This window comes from Aquarana catesbeiana, linkage group LG02 (genome assembly GCF_042186555.1).
Source record: "Aquarana catesbeiana isolate 2022-GZ linkage group LG02, ASM4218655v1, whole genome shotgun sequence".
Taxonomy (NCBI): domain Eukaryota; kingdom Metazoa; phylum Chordata; class Amphibia; order Anura; family Ranidae; genus Aquarana; species Aquarana catesbeiana.
In genome coordinates, this window is record NC_133325.1 from 708,574,491 (window position 1) to 708,592,257 (window position 17,767).

The window sequence follows — 17,767 nt, forward strand, 5'->3', positions numbered from 1 at the left end:
CCTCCTCCCCCTCCCTTCTCCAAGCTAACACAATGACTCCAGACTGCACTGTCCATTGTTAACTCTTTCCTGTGAGAACTGGAAGTGAAGAGAAGGAGCACTGAGAGAGCAGGAGCCAGCAGCAGATGAAGATGTAAACTACAAGTGCTGGGTTAAAAATTTTAACAAATAGATTAATTGGGAAAGTTTATTTTATTGTGCTCAATGTGTCAAGGTGGAAAGAAAAAAAAACACAGAGGGTTTATTACTACTTTACTACCCCATGGGTTTATTAATCTAAATATCCTATGTGGCATTGAATGAAACGTCTGCTCTGGGACCGGTGCATAGTGTACAGTCTCATGTTTTAAACATCTGAAAATGAAAATGTTCCATGGAGTTTGGATCAATTTTGCATAAGTCTTGTTCCATTTGCATTTTTCTTTTAAAATGTAAGCCTGCTCTAAAGCACAATTGACTTTCCTTTCCCCCCATGACTAGCTCCCTGGAAAACACACTTTGCAGAGGGGCTGGGGGACTGAGTGCCTGCTGCCTGTCTGTCTGTCTGCTGCACTGACAGCCCACCTACTCCAGGGGACAGCCCCTCCCACCTACAGATAAAAGCCAACAGAATGTTAACAGCAGCTGATCAGAGCACTTTCTCAGTCCCTCACTGTCACATGTCGGCATCATACCTTTCCCTTGGATCTTGTATAACCAAGGTAAGAAGTTAGCATGCTTTATTTCTTAGATTTTATACCAGGCTGCAAAATATTGGCCACCTGTTCATACAGACCAGACAGGTTGGCTGCTGCTGCTGCAGTGCCTATTCCAACTACTTTTTAAAAAGTTTTTGTTTTCTCCTTGATAGAGTTAAATCAACCCCTATGTCTATTTCATTTATTTCTCATTTGTGATTGATAGAGGTGAAGTCAGATCATGGGAAGAGTTCAGTCTGCAAATAAGTTTGTTTTAGCATGGCATGGGTAGAGAGAGGGGGCAGCTGCATTGTTTTTGGATTGTAAATGACACATAGGTGCTAAGAAGGTGCAGGGAGGGGATGTCACATTCTGCACTTTGCATTCCTGCACACACTTCAGCAGGTGTACTGAGACTTCCCTGGGCAGTGCCTATGTCTGCAGGCTAGGGGGCATTGGGTTCACTTGCACTCAATACAAAGGAAAGGCAGGTGATCACACATTTCTTATGTTTTGATCTTCTTGTGTAATGAACAATCACAATTTTGACACCCAAAAATCAAAACAAAAACATTTTTTTATTTCTGTTTAATCTTTTTTTATTGTTGTAGAAGTGATCACAAAGTATTCTTTGATACAAAAACCATAATGTATACATTAAAATGTGAACATCCAAAAGTTGCCCGTTCCAGGTCATGACAGATAGGCAACATATATAAAAAAAAAAAAATTATATTCAATCGGTTTTTACTATTATTGTAGAAGTAATCACAAAGTATACTTAGATACAAAAACCATAATGTATACATTAAAATGTGAACATCTAAAAGTTGTCTGTTCCATGTCATGACAAATAGGCAACATACATAAAAAAAACCAAAAAAAACAAAACATTTTTTTAAGAATAAACGTATCCTTAGTCATTACGAAAACCTGTTTGTGCATCTCTCCAACCAAATGAAAGCAAATCGAAATCCAAGAGCAAAAATTGATAGTATTGCAGTTTACCGTTCCTTAGATGTGGTGGCTGCATTTGTTTTCCTTTTTTTCACACTTTTTTCACTTTATTTTAACCTGGTAATCCTGCCATCAACTCACTTCCTGTCCTAGGGTGACAACTATACAGAGCAGCATTGTCAACCTAGGACAAAATGTGTGTTAGGGCTACATTACACCTATCAGCTCCATAACAGGGGGGTGTTTTGTAGTCTGTGGAGGTAGCAGGAAACAATGCTAACTGATAACAGTCCAGAGACAAAGCGTATAAGAAGTTATCAGCTCACAAGATTTCTGCTACATTGTTTGCACTTGTTGAACAGATATAATAAAACAATGGTATATGTAACCAACCAAAAGGGAGAAAATAGGAGAAACCTATTGTTGGGGTTTACATACCTGTTAGCAATTCTATATGTAAAATCATTGAGTTCCCAGCTCTGCCTACCTACATGAGCCTTTCTGACACTCTGTTGGAATTCTTTATTTAGAGAATGCATAAGAAGCACTAAAGCCGTGTACACACGGGCGGACTTTTCAGCATCAAACGTCCGACGGTCTTTCCGACGGACTTTCAACTGAGTTACAACGGACTTTCGGACGACCGGACTTGCCCACACACGAACGGACTAAATTCAGTTCGAAAGTCCGTTGGTATGAATGTGATGATGTACGAAAGGACTAGAATAAGGCAGTTTATAGCCATTAGCCAATAGCTGCCCTTGCGTCCTTTTTTATCCGACGGACTAGCATACAGATGAACGGATTTTTCGACCGGACTCGAGTCCGTCAGAAAGATTTGAAACACATTCCAAATCTAAAGTCTATCTGATTTTCGCAGAAAAAGTCCGCTGAAGGTCCGATGAAGCCCGCATACGGTCGGATTGTCCGACTGAGTTTTTCCGTTGGAGCAGTCCGGTTGAAAAGTCCGCCCGTGTGTACACAGCATAAGATCTCTCATCCCTAATCTTAGCCTACTGCCATGGTTTTGGGGAATATGCAGTAGCAGCACTAAGGAGACTCTTTTTGATGCCACAAGAGGAATGAGATTCCTGATGGGGATGAGAACAATCTTGGAAATAGATATAAAAGGCCACTGCATGATTCTTCCAGCTAAGGTCCACTCATAACTGAAATACTTTTTGTGTATGGAATTACCCCATAAAAATTAAAGTGTATCCAAACTCTAGCATTACATTTATTTTATTTGTTCCCTTTTGGTCTGTTAAATATCCCATAGGAAGGATTTTATTGTATCTGTTTGACAAGTGCAAAAAAAGTAGCTGTTCATCTAGGCAGAAAATTTGTGAACTAATAACTCATACTACGTTTAGATGTGCAGCTAAATTGCCACACCTTTGATCCGTGTTCAAAATGCTTTTTACAGGTGTTTAATGGGTAGGGAGGAGATGATATGATGCCTCCTCAGTGCCTGTTTTGTCATAGTGCTGTACCAGTGTGCTGCATCTGTGTTCATAGCAGCGCATCCCCATTTGCTTTAATGGGTCATGTTCAGTGGCACTATGCCAGCCAAAGACAGCAGAGGAGTGGTCATTTTTGCTGTGGGCAACAAGCAAAGGATCGAAACCGTGGCATGTGAACACCCCAATTCACTAACCCCAACCTGCTACTTTTTCAGCTTAAGGGGGGCAGTTAGGTGGTGTTAAAAATGCAGTCTAAGTGTGTGTTTTTAACAACCCCCCAAACTGCAAGTCTAGATGAACCCTATGCTATCTGGACTGTTATCACATAGCATTATTCCCTGCTATCTCTATGGACTACAAAACACCCCCCCCCCCCCTGGTATGGAGAACAGAGGAAGGGTTTACATAGCCCTAACACAATTTTATGTCATCCTAACACACTCCCTGTCAATGCTGCTCAGTACAGAGGTCGACCTAGGAAAGGAAGTGTGTCAATAGCAGGATTACGAGGGTAAAATAAAAGGGAAAAAAGAAAAATAATGTAGCCACTATATCAAAGGACAGGTGAGCTAGAATACTATCAATTTCTGTTCTTGGGTTTAGATGCTGGAAAAGAGAACCTGTTATGTGCAATGTAAAATTATCAACAAGAGTTGATGCTTCCAGCTTAACTTTGAGTAACAGTTTTATTGAAATTAGCTTTTTTTAAGTAACATAATTCAAATGACTTGTGGTAACCAATAGCAGCCAGTAGGATATAGGTTTTCTTCCGTTCATTCTAGTATGGCTTAGGTAGAATGATTTTCTGGTCACACTTGGTGCTGCACATCTGTATGACTACAAGTCTTCTGCAGATGTCGTACAAGAGTGCATTGTAATAATGTTCTTTCTTTATTAATGTACTCAAAGTAATGGTGTGCAGTAATCCCTGGCAACCAATCAAAATGAGCTTTTAGCAGCTTAGGGTTAGCACATTTAATGAAAAGCAAACTGTGATTGCAGTGGGTCTGTGCACACAACTGCTTGTTGCACAGTTAGTACAAAAGTGCAAAACCGTGAACTACCCGTTTAATGACATAGCTAGATTCCAGGCATACAACACTGCTGTATGTAATGTAAACAATGTCTAGGAAGAATTGAACATACTTAATTTTAGGTTTTTTTTTTTCTCAGACAAAAACCTGCAATTAAAATACCATGTAAAATAAATAAAGGAACTATTATATCCTCAGCGACACATTTGGAGAGATCTCCATTTTTAAATACCGCGTGTCTTTACATCAATGTGTTATTCATTTCCTGGGTATGTGCTATATTCTGAAAAGTTGTTTTCTAACAGAACGAAGAGATTTTGCCATTAAAATCTATTTAGCTTAAAAATCTATTTCCTATGATTCCCTGATTGAATGGATGAGGACAATTTTATTTGGCAGAAGTTTCTATTTTCTTGAAGGCATTGAAAGGAGTAACTATCAATTATCTTAAAGTCTTTTTAGATAAGAGAAGAACACAAGGAATTCTTTGTAAAACCTAAGCTGTCCATACACTAGCAGAACATTCATATGAAAAAGTGTGCAAAAATTCTCAAAACATTCAATGTCATTTAAAAAGTCCTTCAAAATTTCGTATGCCTTTAACATTTGATTTGGGAACAAATGGACTTTCCCAAAAGAAAATCACATTTACTATTACAAATTCATTAGTTTGTGAAAATTTTCCATCCGGTCCTTTGTACTTTCTTGTTACTACGGTCGAAAATTAATGTTGCTTTAACCCTGCGAGTGATTAGAAAATCAAACGGACGTTCTAAAATTTTCTCTTAAAATGAGAAATTTTTAACAAAATTCTACTAGTGTATGGCCAGCTTTAGTTTGGGTTTAAACTTTTTATGGCCAGACAGTCCTTCTATGGAATGGTAGCAGGTGGAATTACTCAGCAACTGTCCAGGCCTCCAGTGGAGCCAGTTCTGGCCATCAAGCTTATTGTTTGCATGAACTCACTGCTTCTGCTGGAATCTTCATAATGAAAAAGGAAGAATCCAACATGGTGAGTAAGATCCTGGCACAAGCAAAGAAACAGGTAGACAGCCCTAGGAACCCAGTTACATAGAACTCAACATTAGGGTGCCTAAGATTTGCATAAAGATGTACAGGGATCAATCTTCTAAAAAGAAAAATATGATATTTCGATTGGTTGTTCCATGGTACTGTAATACTTTAGGACAGCATACAATGTTTAAAGGCCTTAACTGGGATGGGATGTGGAAATGAATGTGCCATTTTTAGTTTTTTTAACTATTTTAACCTACAATGGGTGCAAGATTATATGATGGATTCCTGCAGCTATCTTTTTTTCTCAAATCTTACACAATGGTGCCACATCCTGGGCATTTCAATTTTATGATTCTGTTCTGTTGGTCTTGGTTATGAATTCTTAGTTACAAAAGAAAATCTGTAATTGTGACATTTGTCATTGTCCTTTCTTAAGATTTTCCAGGTGTGATGCTTAAGGCTTCCTTTACACTGCTGCTGTTAAATTCACATTTTGTGAGTTTAGGCGTTTTTTTTTTCCTGCCTTTGAACTCCCCTCTATGTTATCCTGTGTCCAGGCACACATGGACATTTTTAGCAGTTTAGTAGCAGGAGAGTTTAGAGGATGTGTTCTGAACTTCCTAAAATCACGTTCAGGAGAGGGAATTTTGACCACAAAAAACACTGAACGCTTTTAAATGCATGTAAACGCTGTTAAACACATTTAAACACAACTAAACGCTAGGTGCGTTTAGCACTTCAGCGTTTATTTATTTCAGTGCCCAGAATAAATTAAAATTCTGGCCAATTAAATAAATAAACCTCCAAACACAGCTTAGGTGAGTTTATAATGCTGATTTTCTCCTGTCAGGAGGAACAGCATTTACATGAAACCTGTGTGCATGTGCCCTAAGGATCCATTCACACCTCCGTTTGATTTTCAGGCATTTTATTTGAGAGTTTTCTAGCGTTTTTAGAAGTTTATTACAAGCGTTTTAGAAGTGTATTACAAGCTTTTTACAAGAAAAACAAAATGGGAGGGGCGCACAACTAGTGCATTACCAATGATAATTTAATAAATAAAATAAATCCTAAAAAGTGGGTTCTCACAAAATACAACTCTCAATGAGCCATAAAAAACACACACAGTGTATGGACATGTGCAGGACCATATCACGGGGTATAGCTGACATGTTTCGGAGGCACACCCCCTTCCTCAGAGCTAGGCTAATCAGGGCCACCATAGGCAAGCGCTTTTATAGGGAATGTGAGTTCCCACTTTTTATGAATGTTTTTATTAATTAAATTATCATTGGTAATGCACTAGATGTGCACGCCGTCCATGTTGTTTTTCTTGTAGTTTCCATCGGATTATCCCATCTGAGGAAGGCAGCATCCACCCAGTCTTGGGATATCATTTTCCCTGTTGCCCTCTACTTCAGAAGACCCCTTAGCGCTGGAAGTGATGTGTTTTCTTCGAAGCTTTTTACAGCTTCAGGCATTTTTGTTTAGCCAATAGAAAGCACTAGGGAGAGGGGAACATTAAGGGTGTAGAGCTGCTGTTTGAGCAGAAAACGCACGACAAAATGCTCGTAAAACACTCAAGTAACGCGTTTTCAGGCATTTATAAGGGGACAAAAATGCTTGTAATTTACCAAAAAGAAGCTCATGTACTTTTTTGAGCAACAGGCATTTTGCTTCAGGCGACAGAATGCTCAGATGTGAATGGGGCCATTGAAATGAATAAGATTTGGCTTGTCGAGTATTTTAGAGCTACGAGCTTCAAGTTGAAAATCGCTCAGGGGCCTAAAAGTTCATCACCTTGCCTACTTGTGTAGTTGAATTTGGCACAGTTAGTAAATTTGTCTGTCTGTCCTGTCATTGGCTTTTTTCACCCGTAATATATTGACTGGTAAATGAAGATCAACAAGTGGCCATGTGACAGTACTATAAAGACCCATCTTTTAAAGGATTTTCAGTTCCCCCTAAAATAGCATTTAATATTTTTCTTCATTCTACCCAAGGTGTATTAGTGGTAAAAAAAAAAAAAGCAGCACTATGTCAGGAGAAAGAACTAAAAACAAGGGTAAAATATGATGAACCCAGCAAAAGACTTCCAGAATGCTTTGCCAGGTCAGTACTTATATAACATTCTTATTTTGCAATGATTGTTCCCAGAAGTGGTATACATCTTATGCTAAGCATTCATAATCCTAGGCATTTTATTTATTTGATTGTACACTTGCCATCCTATTATTTTATTCTGCGGCAGAATAAACGGCTTCACGAATGAGGCTTGCCATGAAACCTAATATCTGTAATCAGTTGAAGAATCACTTCCCATAGTTGGGACATACAGAGTTACAATGGGCATTTGCTATTGCTTGAAATTTTGTTGCTTGAAGAGATTTTTTGTTTAGTTTTGGATAGAGTAAGAAAGAGTTTGAAGCTCTGTCAAGATTCATCTTCTCTATTTGTTCTGTAGACCAGTGGTTTTGAAACTGTGGCCCTGGGGCCGGGTGTGGCTCTTTGCTTGCCTTTATCCGACCCTTGGGGCACTTTTCCCCCACTTATATAAACAAAGGAACACTATTCCTCCCACTGTCACCAAGGATGGGGTACTATTCCTCCCACTGACACCAATGATGTGGCACTATTCTTCCCAGCGACACCAATGATGTGGCACTATTCTTCCCAGCGACACCAATGATGGTGCACTATTCCCCCCAGTGACACCAATGATGGTGTATTATTTCCCTCAATGACACCAATGATGGGACACGATTCCCCTCACTGACACCAATGAAGGGGCACTATTCCCCTCACTGACACCAATGAAGGGGCATTGTTACTAACGCCAAGGACATTTTCTCCTCCTACTGGCCACAGTCTGGCCCCTCTAAAGTCTGAGGGATAATAAACTATCCCTTTGTTTAGAAAGTTTGGAGACCCCTGCTGTAGGCCATTGACACCAAGGCATGAAGTGAGGGGAATTCCCAAAAATTTTGAGTTGTGCTCAGAGCAAATTGGTAAAATTATCCAATAGGGGCACACGTTATGTGACTGCTGTTTAGTATTAAACTTCCCTTTGGTGTATGAATGGAACATCCATTTTGGTGAGATTTCATCTAATTTCCTGTTGCATCTCCTGAAGAGGTAGCGAAAGGAAACTTAGTGGTACAAAAAAAATAATCTAATAAAGGTTTTAACAATTCCCAACCTTTTACCTTTGCTTAAATAATGACCTCCTCATCTTTGTCTTTTTCTGCTTTTTGATAAAGCACTAATACTATCTTTGTTGTCCAAGGCAGCAATACTGTATACATTCGTCCTTTTGAAACTGCTGTGTAAAATGATAGGTGAAGTCTGATGGTCTTTTACTGTATTGGCAATAAGGATTCTATCTTTATAAGCAACTGTATACTGTAAATAGAAATGGTTTTAGATTGATCGTCTTTCTAGGTGGGGCTAAACAAAAACATATATCTACTTCACTAGGTAGTCCTTGCTCTAGAAAAAGTTCCCTCTAAATGATTATGCTGTGCATAAATAGCAATCACGCTAAAAGCCATCCAATCCACAAATTATTACTACGCAGATTCACTGTAACTCTTATTGCGCAGCCTTACCCAATTGCACCCCTGGCATGCAGTGTGTTATAGTTTTTACTGGCTCTGTCTCAAATAAAACGATCTCTGAAAAAAAAAAAAAAAAACAATGTTTCCATTTTGATGTTATCAGGCTGCCCTTTCATTTCTTGCATAAACGCTTGTGATTTTTCTAAACTGATTTTTTTTCTGGCAGTATATTTGGTCAAACTTCTGGCTTTTATTAAAATTTACATTTCTATAGAGCTTTCTTTTTATAATAACCAGCCGCTGACATTAAAACAAGACCGTAGCAATATTTTGCTTTAGGGCACCACAACACTGAAAATCACCCACAAAAGAATAATACAAAGGAAATTTGCTACAGTATCTACTGGAAGCTCTTGCATTGCATGGATGTTAAATGAGATTTCAGCTACTGTAACATATCCCTCATTCACCCACGCATCTGTTAACTTTAAATATCGCCACTCCAATGGGAAACAGACATGTCTGATTGTCCTTTCTTGTGCTTAGTAAAAACAATATGAGCTAGTTGTATGGTAGCAAAAGTTTTTTTCTTTTTTGGTAGTAATTTCATCCAAAACTGTTATCTCAGTAGATGCCTATGGATTGAATGATCCATTGCTGTCTTTTATCTGTTGGAGTGACCAGAGGTTAGTTCATGACACCTGAGCTGCCAGATTTCCTACCACATTGTAGCTGTTATTTCTCTTGGCATTGTGTTGCTTAATATCCAGAAGCTGTTGTGAAGGTACTCCCATCTGTTGGTATTCCATCCTGAATGGAGAGATTCACTCTACCAGCATCTACCCATATTTACATGGAAACCTTTCAGCTACAAATAAATGGATATCCAACTTTGAGGCAGGTGGCTTCTTGTTGATCCACCCATTGATCCAAACTGCCCCTGCAGTAAATGAATTCACTTTGGTTTGACTAGGATGAGTACGAAAAGGCAGCATTTATTGTTATTTACCTGAAATGCCAAAGTTTGTACATGGAGTAAAATGGGGGACATGGTGCTATGCTCCAATAAAGCCATGATGTTTATAATTGGCAGAAGATCAGAAGTGATAGTTTTCAGAGCTTCTGATGAAGAAGACATTGTCCTACTCAAAGCCCCTAACACTTGTGTTCCTTACCTCCACCATCTCTGTAACCCTAACTTCCCTATAACTCCCACACTAACCTCCCTGCAAACCTAAGACTAATAATACCTTACATAAATGTAATCTTTTTGCATGCTGAAATATACCAGCACCAATGTCCCTCTCCTGGAATCATGGATTCGAGGCTGAGGGTCAATGTATTTCACCTCCTGTCCTAGAGGTAAATTTGCCAGATATGTACAGTATTTACCTAAGTTACCTAGTAGCAGAGTCCTGCGTAACAAACTAAACAGACTAAACATTCCTTCAGAGTTGATAAATGATCTTTCGTGTATCTTAGACTGAGATACCCAATTTTTTGTCGACTAGGAACCCTGTTACCTGTATACTGCAAATATATTATTGGAGGTCTAACCTTTTAAACTCATGGAATCTCATCAGAATTGACAAATACATTTTCAAGTATCCATAAGTGAGACACCAAATTTTTGTGTAGACTGGGAACCCTGATAGTAGTGTACTGCAAAAATCCCATTTTGAGGCCTAACCATTCTATCTCATAGTTTGGTGAACAATCAGTGATCCCTGTTCTCCAACCTCCACTCCCCCCCCCTTTACCTAGACTGCATTACTGTAAATTTTCCTTAAAATTATTACTATCCTGATATCCTCCATATTATTTTAGTTTGTTTAGCACTATGTATATTGAACACTTATTATGCAACAGCATGTCTGTTAACTGTCTCTTTTTCTTAGGCTTCATGTACACACTGCCTACTTTGACCGCCGGCTGCAGGAAAACGCCAAATGCGACAAAAGGTGCTAGTTTGCTGCAGTTTTGCGGTGATTCACGTTATCCTGCAGGCTTCAGTCAAAACGTTCCTATCCTGAATGCGATTGTTCTGTGTTCAGGAGAGAGAGGTTGAGGGAGGTTGAAGTTTCCCTAACTGCAGCAGCTCCTAAACTCTTGTAAACTCTTGTATGTGTACACTGACACAGGCTTTTATGGAGTTGAGTTTAGGAGCTTTGGTGAAAAAAACCAAAAGCTCCTAAACTCAAGTTTAGAAGCTGTAGAGTACATGAAGCCTTATTGTTTGTAGGTAGGCTAACAAGATAACAATCTAGTGCTTTGAGTTGTGCAGGTTTTTCTAGTGTCAAATTTATGAATGTCATATTTGCAAATTCAAGGACTCTTGACAATATAGTGGGATCATAGCTCATGTGGCTTTATGTTTTCTCAAGAAACAGGAGGTTATAATTTCATAGTTTGCCTTCAGTGTCACCTTCTGGTGAAATCTGGTATTAGGGTTTCAACATGTGGATTGTATTACACTCTACTGTATGTGCGTAGCATTTTATAAAGGAATGAACAGTAGGCTGTCATTAGTGTCTTAGGACAATAGACATCTTTTTTGAATCTCCAATGTGATAAAGTTTGAATTTTCTGGCACTTTTTTTCTTCAGTCAAGATTCTTCTTTACGTTGCTGATGAAGCCATCTTTCCTCAATTGCAGCTATTCGTGTGGCTGTCCTTAACAGGGCTTTAAAGAGCCGCATTGGAATCCACTGGGCTGGATTGTGCTGGGAAGATAGCCTGGGAATGACTTTCAGGCACTGAGTGCTACATAGGACATCTTCTGATAAAAGTTTAGCTGTGAAGCAAATTCCAAGTGAAGAGCCTTGGCATTTCCTCAGTACTTGCCCATTTATGAACACTCACTGCATGAGTAGGCTGGTCTGATACTCACATCATCCATGGGGGGATGTCCTGTACATGCTCCACACTCTCTTTCTTGAGCATCGAGGAAGTATCTCCCTGCTGCTGCTCCAGCTTGCAAGACCCATGTGAACTCTAAGTGGAACAGTAATGTTTGATCTGTTTCTGCTACCGATCTACACTGACTTTTGTCACCTCCATTTGACTGACCCTCATTTGCTGCCAGCTGTCTAGGTTTTGTGAGGCATTGTCTCATACCCTGAGTCTTACCTGCTTCAACACCACGTGACTGCAACATGTCTGCTTGTAAACAATGGGGGGGGGGGGTAGAGCAGTCCTGCTGTACTGGGTGCCCCCAACAGTCATTCTACTATTGATTCCAAGGCATTGATTGTTTGCAGCATGCTTACTGATGGTGCTGATGTCTGAAGCCTACATATATGTAGAGTCCTATTTAGTTCTGTTGGTTGTGGTTGGCTCCTCAGCCCTTTCAACAAATGTTTTTATTACTTTATGGCCCAAATCAAGAGACCACAAGCATGCTCCCGCACCCTACCCTGCATATTCTCTATGTGATTTGCTTGCAGCCTAAGCAGCTTCAGCTCCATTGGACACAGATTCTGATTCTGAATTTCTCCAGCCTTTGACTGATGAGCTTATCCCAGAGGAGTCACAGTCTACTGCTATCACTGCCAAATTAAAAGGGATTCTTTTGGCTCTTAGCAATGCTATGCACACCACCCTGTAACTTCTACCAGTACTGTTTCAAATTTTGGGTCCTTTAGGCTGGATTCACACCTATGCATTTTTAGTGCTTTTTGCCGATTTGAAGTACAGAATGTGTTCCATAGGAAACCATATTAGATGGACTGTAGTGCAAATCTGCAAAATGTAAAAAGCACTAAAAATGCAAAGGTGGAAATCCAGCCTTAAAGCTGCTAAGACTGTAAAGACTTTGCATCCATTGTACCAGCCTTTCCAACTATTTCTGTAACGAGACTTGAGACACCCTGACAAGCTGTTTGCTCTCCCCAAACAATTATTAGCCTTGTACCCTTTTGAGGAGAATTTTGTACAAAAATGGTCTATTCTCACTGTGGTTCAGGCAGTATTTTGCCTTAACAAGGCAACTGCCATACTGGTGAAGGATGCATCTGTCTTTATGGACTCCTCTTATAAGTGGGTGGTAGTCCTCTCTAGAATTCTATTCTCACTGGTGGGTCCTGCCATTTATCCAATCCAGGCAGTGACTTTACTTTGACAAACTATGGCTATACTATTATGAAGGATGCCACTGGTGGCAAGAGCATCAATTTTCGTCACTAGATGAAGCCTAAGGAACATATTTCATTTCTCTACTTCCATTCCCTCCATATCAAGACTCCACAAACCTGGCTCCCAATCCTGCCACAAGGTCTGTGGCTCAAAGTTTGCATAAAGGTGCACCCCCACTTTTCAGAGTGGGAGATGTTAGTTAACGTTTGCAGACATTTGGGCAGCTTTCATCTCCAAGGCTTGGATACAGGAGGTGGTATCCCAAGGATACAAGCTGGGGTTTCACTCCATGCCCCCTCCTAGGTTTCTCCCCTCTTTTGGGCAATGTAGCCTTCACTGTCCAGAAATGATAATGAGTCAGATGGATCCTGAACTCTCAGAAATCAGCACTGGAACTGACTCATTGTTTGGAGTATCTAAGTATAGTTCTGGACACAGCTCAGGTCAAAGTTTTTCTTCAACAGGAGAAACTTCAGGCTGATTTGTTTGGCACCAAGGGCCAGGTTGTCTCTGACATGATGGTTCGGGGAGCCAGCTCCTTTTCCCATATTTTGGAAGATCTTAATGACAGATGTCAGCCAGGGGAGGAGCTGTAGGCACTGTGTTGCTACAGTGGGCTTGGTCATTTGTCTCCCAAACAACATCACAAAACTTCTGGCGATATGGCTGTCACTGAAGCATTGAACCATTCTGTTGGTGAGTCATCCAATCAGGATTAATTTAGGCAACACCATGGCAGGTGCATACATCAAACATTAGGGAGAAACCAGAAACCTTGTTGCAGCAAGCGTAGATCAGATCCTGACTTGAGCAGAACTTCATGTTCTCACCTTGTCCACCACATACATCCCAGACATAGACAATTGGCAGTGCCCGGAGCTGTGGGTCCCTGGTTTGGGCTGCACTTCTGTAAATGGAGTTGGAGATTTGGTCAGGATCAGTCATGTCCTTAGTGCTGAGAAATACAGGCAGATACTTATCCATCATGCCATACCATCAGGGAGACAAAAGAATGGCCCCAATTCATTATGCAGCAGGACAACAACCCCAAACATACAGTCAATGTCATTAGGAAATATCTTCAGCGTAAAGAACAAGGAGTCCTGGAAGTGATGGTTTGGCACCCACAGAGTCTTGATCTCAACGTCATCGAGTCTGTCTGGGATTACGCAAAGAAACAGAAGGATTTAAGGCAGCCTACTAAATGTTTGGAACAACCTATCTGCGAGTTTCTTCAAAAACTGTGTGCAAGTGTACCTGGAAGATTTTATGCTGTTTTAAAGTCGAACGGTGCTCACACCAAATATTGATTTGATTTTGATTTCTCTTCTGTTTATTTTCCATTTTGTTGATTGACAAAATAAACTTTTAACACTTCTATTTCTTAAAGCATTTTTAATTTACAGCATTTTTTCACACTTGCCTAAAACTTTTGCACAGTAGTGTATTTTCCGCCTTTCACATCAACTAGGACATTTGGGGTTATTTACTAAGGGCAAATCCACTGTGCACCACAAGTGCACTTGAAAGTGCAGTTGCTGTAGATCTGAGGGGGAAATGCAAGGAAAATAAAAAACAGCATTTTTGCTTGCACATGATTGGATGATAGAAATCAGCAGAGCTTCCCCTCATCTCATTTCAGATCTTCTCCTCAGATCTACATGACTGCACTTCCAAGTGCAATTGCAGTGCACTTGTAGTGCACAGTGGATTTGCCTTTAGTAAATCAACCCCATAGTCCTGCCCATCTGTCTGGTTCCATTCCACAATAAGAACATTTCTCTCCATTGTCTGGATGGGGGGGGAGGGGGGGTAATTTACTAAAGGCAAATCCACTTTGCACTACAAGCGCACTTGGAAGTGCAGTCACTTGTAGTGCAAAGTGGATTTGCCTTTAGTAAATAAACCCCCCCCCCCCCATCTTGCATTATCCGTGTATTTTTTATTTTGTGGTGTTTCGTTTTGGATATTGCAATATTATAGCGTTCTGTGAAGTTGAGTTGCTCTAATGTACTTCACTAAGCCTACACAACAGAAATGCCTTTAATCTGAATAAATTCTGAATGTGTCATGTCAGGGAAGGAATTCACCTACAGAGCCCAGAGTGACTAGTCTTCTGGGAATCAAAATTTTGTGTTTTTAGAGTGGTATCAGCTGTGCAGCTATAATTAAATATTTTTCCAGAGATTTAAGAAGCAGTAGTGAATGTCCCGTTGGATTACAACCCTTGTCAGACAATAAAAGTTAACTTTGCTCCAGCACACTGTAAATTAACACTGCACTCTGGAAGATAAGGCCTAGAGGCAATGAAAGCTGTGCTTGGCTCCAACTTCGTTTCTGTGGCTGTTTAATACAGTGTAACGTTTCTGGGCTTCATGTCTCTGCTTTGTATCATTATACTCTGTGATTTAAAGTCTGGTGGTTTTTAGACCTGTAGTGACCCCTTTGTTAGCTTAGTTTTTACTGTAACGGCATCAGACAAGCATGTTTTTCCAAAGCCTTATATATTATTTCCTATTGCTTGAGTGCTCCTTTCTGCTTGTCAGGTTATGCTATTACACTGTATGTAAAATATGTCCACTGATGGTATTTACACTCTTTTGCCTTGCCAACAATAGCAGATTTTTGATACTGTACACTGCTGTAAGGTCAACTCCTGTTTTAGATAACTCAAGCCAAAACTTCTTAGTCTGTTGCAGGACAGCATATATTGGCATTAGTTCTTTGTACTGGCAGCATGCTACAGACATGTTTTTCTTGTATTGTGGCGTTTTTGGTTGACCTCCTCCTATGTTGGGAAAAATGATGCTGCATTACTCATGACCAAGCACATGCAACAAACGTCTTATGACGAATTACATCATAAGACATAGCACACATGATAACATGCATAATGACGTGATGAATAAAGGGCCATAAAAGGCTGGCAAATCTCACATGCCAGTGACCGTTATGTTGTAAATTGCACCTGAGCACTGTAATTTTTTCACAAATTGTTAGCTTTTGGGTTTTGGGTTTGAGTTTCAGATAAAACGAGACATTAAATTTGATTTAGAGTAGGCAATGGACTAAAGATATAAGAAGGAAATAGAGAGCAGAAGGAAATCTAAAGATAAATGGAAAGATAGAAATAGGGAGAGAAAGATTGTGAAATATCTAGAAAAATCTGTATATTGCTAAAAAATGTTGGAAGAAAATAGAGAGATGGTAAAAAATTAAGGGCTATCAGAAGAGGTTTGAGAACTAGATATAAAAGGATAAGGATTTAAAAAAAAAAAAAGTAAAGCTGGCCATACAAATATAGATTTAGATGGTGCTACACAGCATGGATGGACATAACTCCCGCTTAAGTTATTGTATTTTGACAATGGGCACCGTCAGCTATCTAATCTGAACATTGCCTTGATTAGATGAACATTGCTTTGATCGACAATTTTCGGCCCAACTATTCAAGAATGTCAGGTGTGGGGCAGCTGACAGGGTCACCCACTGAGCGAATTTTGATTGCTTCATCAAGAACCAGTCAAAATTCGCTCCATGTATGGCCAGCCCTAACGAGGAACTTCACAGAAAATACAACAAAGGTACCGTTAGAAATGTTTAGCAATGACAATCTACAAACAGATAGATAATTACACCCTTGTTGTTCCTTGCATGCTTTTTTTTCATTTCCTCCCCATTCTTTTGGCCATTTTCACTAAGGGCAGATGAATCCACCTTACTTTACTTCTTGGAACTCTGCTTAGAGCTGTGAGTCTGCCCCCTGGAACTTGTGACAGGAACTTCCCAGGATACAGCTCTGAGGCCATGGTTCCATCACAAGTGCCTCAAGAAACCAGGAAATGTCTATTCTAAGACTATTCTACCTACCCCGTGAAAGAAAAGATGCTAATGCTTATTTATTCTGAAGCCGCTCCAGTCTGGTGACATTATCAGGTCGCAGCACTGGTCTCAGCATAGAGGAGGGGCAACTGACAATGGATGCCCCATAGTAAGCCTCTGGGAGATGTCACCGCACAGGCATTTGCAGCTGTTGTCGGTGAGCTCTCCTCTGCACTGAAGCTGCCGCTGGAGAGATCATGTGACCAGACCAGACTGGCTTCAGAATAGGTAAGTATAGACATCTTTTCTTTCACAGGGTAGATAGGATAATCTTAGAATGAGGTGGGAGTAGGTTTAGCCTTAGGTAGATTTTGAATGAACTTCCACTTAAGTTTTTATTGCTGTGGTCACTTTGGAGATTTGCCCTTTCTGCCTGTCCAGGTGTCACGGGACACAAAAGAGAATGTGGTTGTTACTGTAGATATTCTATTCTCTCCATACTAGAAAATAAAAGTTCTTTTGTTGCTGTCTCTGTCCCCATCAGAGAAAGATCCCAGCACTTCCTGTCCTTGTGACAGTAAATCCCCCTAAAGGGGACAAAGCAATACTTCCCCCTCCCAAATAACATTATACAAGCGTTGGCTAGAGTTCAGCTTTTTTTTTTTTTTTTTTTTGAATTGTTTATTTATATGCAGAACCTGGTCCCAGTGGACCAACAAGTTACACAAAACCACATTCATCACAAATCGATACAGAGTGATATAAGAGCAGCAAACATACATTACGTATTGCGGTTTCATATCTCCATTAATCCTGTCATCAATACCTTATATTACAAGTTAGAGACCATTGCAATTAAGAATATGTACTTCTTGCTACTCAGTTGGGTTTGTTAAGTATTACTGCCCACTGGTTCGGTTCTCTTTTCTTAAATATAAAAACTAAAAGAGAACATATAGAAAAGAATGAGAAAATAGCAAGAGATAAGAGGAGAGAGCGGGGAGGAGGGGGGAAAGAGATGGGGTAGAGATATAGGGATTGGAGGTAGGAGGGGTTAAGAGGGAGTTAAACCCTCTACCCCCCGCAAGCCCGGAGTCTCTCGTGTT

The 17,767-nt window shown here is 40.0% G+C and overlaps 1 protein-coding gene across 2 annotated transcripts in view; it reads left to right on the forward strand.

Moving 5' to 3' along the window:
* The first annotated feature begins 588 nt into the window (after window positions 1-588).
* The window catches only part of COL8A1 (collagen type VIII alpha 1 chain), a 150,911-nt gene continuing 133,732 nt past the window's right edge, over window positions 589-17,767 (forward strand). For both annotated transcript variants that reach the window (XM_073616971.1, XM_073616972.1), the window contains exon 1: window positions 589-701. The gene's annotated coding sequence lies outside the window, so the exon portion shown is untranslated. The remainder of the gene's footprint in view (window positions 702-17,767) is intronic.